This window comes from Acomys russatus, chromosome 18 (genome assembly GCF_903995435.1).
Source record: "Acomys russatus chromosome 18, mAcoRus1.1, whole genome shotgun sequence".
Taxonomy (NCBI): domain Eukaryota; kingdom Metazoa; phylum Chordata; class Mammalia; order Rodentia; family Muridae; genus Acomys; species Acomys russatus.
Genome location: NC_067154.1, coordinates 30,132,679 through 30,137,852, shown reverse-complemented (window position 1 = coordinate 30,137,852; position 5,174 = coordinate 30,132,679).

Sequence of the window (5,174 nt, the reverse complement as noted above, 5' to 3'; positions counted from 1 at the left end):
TGGAGTTCCACATAATTATGTCACCTCAAATCTATGAGCCATGATTAAGAAGAGACTTGATACCCTATGAGCATATAAAGGGGGAGGAAGTCTCCTTCAGTCACAGTCATAGGGGAGGGGAGTAAGGGGGAAATGGGAGGGAGGGAGGAATGGGAGGATAGCAGGAATGGGATAACCATTGAGATGTAACAAGAATAAATTAATAAAAAATAAACAAACAAATAAATAAATAAAAGTAAAAACAAAAAAGAAAATCTGTAATATAAATTATAAACGATAGTGCAATAAGCCTGTCTCCTCAAACCACAGCATGCTGCATACACACAGCAATAGTGTGTTAGTTAAAAGCATTTTAATTTTTTGTTTGGTTTTACTTTTGTAGTTCTGGGGATTGCTATACAAGTACTCCACTGAGCTACCACATTAACCCAAGTACTGTGCCGTAACTGCCAATAGTTACTTAAATAATTTCTTCTTTTAAAATATTTATTTACTTATTTTTAAGATTAAAGTATTATAATTTATTCAGATCACATCCCAATGTTATCCCCTCACTTGTATCTTCCTGTTCCCACACTCCCTCCCTCTTCTCCCCTATTCCTCTTTCCTGGACCTCTGACAGGAGACTTCCTCCCTCACTATATGACTACAGCCTATCAAGTTTCATCCAGATAGCTTACTCCCCTTTCCTTGTGTGTTGGTCAGGCCTCCCCTTCAAGGGAAAGTAATCAAATCAGTGGCACCAGATTTCATGTCAGAGGCAGTCCAACTCTCCCAATCACCTTGTAGACTGAACTCTCTATTGGATAGATATGAACAGGAGTCTAGGTTCAGAGCTCCACCTGGATCCCAGCAGCATGTCCAGCATCTGCCCAGATCCCACACTGGATGGAGTCTCTCAGAGGACATCTATGTTGGGCTAATAACCACTTATAAGTGAGTATATGCCATACAAATCTTTCTGGGGCTGGGTTAATTCACTTAGGACAATCATTTCTAGTTCCATCCATTTACTTGCAATTTTCAAGATTTCCTTGTTTTTAATAGCTGAGTAGTATTCCATAGTGTAAATGTCCCTTGAGGTATCCTCCCATTCCTCCCTCCCTCCCATTTCCCCCTTACTCCCCTCCCCTATGACTGTGACTGAAGGAGACTTCCTCCCCCTTTATATGCTCATAGGGTATCAAGTCTTTTCTTAATCATGGCTCATAGATTTGAGGTGACATAATTATGTGGAACTCCAAAACCCTATGCAAATCACCTTTAAGTGTTGCTTTTTGGTGCTTAAAGAGACACTAGATGTTATTTTTAAGATTAAAGTATTATAATTTATTCAGATCACATCCCAATGTTATCCCCTCACTAGTAACTTCCTGTTTCTACACTCCCTCCCTCTTCTCCCCTATTCCTCTTTCCTGGACCTCTGACAGGAGACTTCCTCCCTCACTATATGACTACAGCCTATCAAGTTTCATCCAGATAGCTTACTCCCCTTTCCTTGTGTGTTGGTCAGGCCTCCCCTTCAAGGGAAAGTAATCAAATCAGTGGCACCAGGGACATCTAGCTTGTTTCCAGATTCTGGCTAATACAAATAAAGCTGTTATGAATATAGTTGAGCAAATGTCCTTGTTGTACGGTGGAGCTCTTTTGGATATATGCCCATAAATTGTATGGCTGGATCTTGAAGTAGCACCATTACAAATTTTCTGAGAAAATATCAGATTAATTTCCAAAGTGGTTGTACTATTTTGAACTCCCACCAGCAATGGAGGAGTTTTTCCCTTTCTCCACATCCTTGTTAGCATGTGCTGTCACTTGAGTTTTTGATCTTATCCATTCTGGTAGGAGTAAAAGGAAAGGAAAGAAACAGTTAATATATGTTTAGGTCAATCATGGAACACTTGTAATTTTACCTTAGTCTCATAAAATCTCAAATGCACTGTCTTGAGACTGTAAAATTCACCATCCATCAGGTTATTCTGGAAAAATTCCATAAAGTGTGTAAACTATCTAATTTTAGTAGGTTCCTTTTGTGAGTTATTGGTTAGTCACTAAAGTGGAAATGACAGAAGTGTTTTTCATACTGCTGGTTTTAGAAAAATTCTGCTTGATTACCACACTAAATGACTTTCCTGGTTGACTTTAAATCTTTCCTATTCTTGCAGGATCCGATTTAAGTGTTTAACCCCTGGGTTGTATAAAACTCCAAGACTGTACTGGCAATTCTACAACAGCCCAACACAGGTACTTGAAATTACCTTCCCTTATGGAATTGGATCAAAAGTAGCAATCACTCCAGCTTCACTTACACTACAAGAGTAGTTTGTGGTTAAATTTCCCCACCCCGAGAGACCACTCGTTGTAATCTTTGTAATATCCGTTTGACAGCCTTGTCAGATTCTCTGTAAGAAAGAGGAGGACAGATCTCAGAGTAAGAAAAACAAATGACAAAATGACTTTGACTTGGTATTTCTCCTATTGAAGACATCTTTTTTAAACTGTTTTATTAGAGAAATTTCTCAAGTATAATATGACAGGGTAAATTCATGTGAACTGGTATAACCAATCATGTTATCAGGAATGTGTCATGCCCTAGACGGTCAATGACTTCCATAGAGAGTTAGACTATGCATCTTTTTTCTTTATATATCTACTTTCAACTGATGGCTTGACGTTTGTGTGGTGATATTATATTGGCTCACGTTGCTACAGGCATCAATCTCATTTTCCAAACCTTTTAAGTTGGTTTCATATACAGAAATTTTGAGTATACTCAGACTATGTTTATCACTGACTATGTATTTTTTAAAGAACACATGCATTTCTTGATACAGCACATATAAAAAGTATCTATAAAGATAAGCAGGGTCTTACTCAAGAGTTATGAGAATGTATACTGTGAAGATGAAGAAAATACCTGTGGTGGCCAACTGGTATGAAATTGAATCCACAAGTTTAATTGTAAAATACATTTTTCTCACTGATGAACAGTAAAGTTTAACCTTGATCACATTAAAATGTCAGTTTTTGTTTCACACTTTCAAATGAAATATGTTTTCATAAATAAAGAACTATAAGAATATTTTAACTTTGGGTTTTATATAAACTAATAACAGGTAACTTTATATACAGATTATATAAACTGTTTTTATACATACATTTTATGATCAAACATTATTAATGTACATAAATATAAATATAATAATAAATTTCACTGCAGAAACAAATCTTCTAGGTTAGATCTGTCTCAGCCCCTCTTTACATAGGTGTGGAAATCTGAGACTTGCCTCTAGGTTTTTTTGTTGTTGTTGTTTGTTTGTTTGTTTGTTGTTAGCAATGGCACCATAATGGAGAGAAGTATTACCTCCTTCTGATGGCAGGTCCTCATGACCTAATTATCTTCCACTTAGTCTCCACCTTTAAATTTTTTCAACCACTTCAACACCACCATATTCCCAAGACCAAAATTCAAGAACATGAACTGTGGGTTGGGAAATGCACTCTAAATGTATCCAAACCATAGCTCCTCCAAAAGCTAATTGTTTTCCAAGTTCTTTTTTTTTTTTTTTTTTTTTTTTTTTTTTTTGCAAAGGTCAGAATCACTTGTTCTTTATTGATTTGACAATAGTTTATCAGTGGAAAACCAAAAGTTAATAAATAACTCCTATGAAGTGTCACTTATTGAACTAGGTCATTACAATATATGTGAAAGTCAAATGCATGTAAGTACATAAAAATCATTCTGTGGCTTTAGCCAAAATAAGTGTTTCTTGTAAAAATCTTTTTATTTATTATACTTTATGCACAATATGTCCCAATTGTTATGCCCTTGCTTTTAGCTTTCTGTTCCCACCCTCCATCCCTCTTCCTCCCTCTTACCCTACCCTAGCCCTTGACAGGGAGGTCCTCTTACCCCACCATCTGACCTCAGCCTATCAGGTCTCATCAGAATAACTTGCATCCCTTCCCTCTGTGTACCTGCAAGGCCACCCACCATGGGGCAGTGATCAAATCACTGGCACCAGAGATTCTGTCAGAGGCAGTCAACACTCTCTCTGGAGAATTAGCTGTCTATTAGCTATGTCTGAACAGGGGCTTTAATACATTTTTTGCATGATTTCTGTTCTGGGGTCACTATGTGTCCTTCATGTAACCTTTGCAGTGGGATTACAATTATGTACTTCTCTATTAAATGAGATATGCATCTTGAGAATACATTGTTATTCTTTATTTTTTTTGTCTTTCCCCAAACTTTTCCCTATTTTATTGACATGCCCTAGCCACAGCATAAGTACCAAAAGTAGACAGTTGACGTTGGCCCATTATCTATTAGCCCGTATTTTTCTAATTTTCTTGGTTTCTTTTTCTTTTTTTTTAATTTTAAAATATTTATTTTGTACATATTTGTGTGTGCAATTGCACAGAATGTGCACTTGGGAATAAACATTTGGAGGTCAGAAATTGTCATTACTTATCTTCTCTTATTGCTCCCACACTTTATGTCTTGAGACAAGGTAACACAGTGAATATGAAGCTCCTGTTGACTGGCTGGTGAGCCTCCAAGAATCTCCTGTCTCTCCCTCTTAGTGCAGTGATTAATGGCTTCTGTAATCATACCTGCCCTTTTACACGGGTACTGGTGATCCAAACTCAGATCCTTGCACTTGAGCAAGAAAAACATTACCCATTAAGCTACCTGACAGCCCTTTTAATATTGTTAAAAGCAAGCATCTGGTGAATTGAATAAAAGGGTTTTTTTTCTCTCACTTTGTTTTGTAGCCAGGGCTGTGATTCATGCTATTGGAAAGGATTACATGGAAACAGTACATTGAACTGGTTTTCTTAACTTTGCTACAACAGTTTGTTGGTCTTATAACCTACATAAATATAATTTTGATCAAATCACTCTCATCACTCTCAATACAGTCTATTAAGGTCAATTTACGTTATATGTGTTAAGTTGTAAATGTATTAAGAAATGAGAGCTGTTCCTTAATAAAGATTTGGAAAATCTTATAACTTAATACAGGTCCTGGGGAGGTAGAAACTATTTTATGATAAATTATCATATTTTCAAATATGGTCTTAGCCATACCAGTATAATCTACTGTATACAAACTATAATAATAAATAGTAAAGTAATAATTAAAAGACCAAATAAAAACAACAAAAAT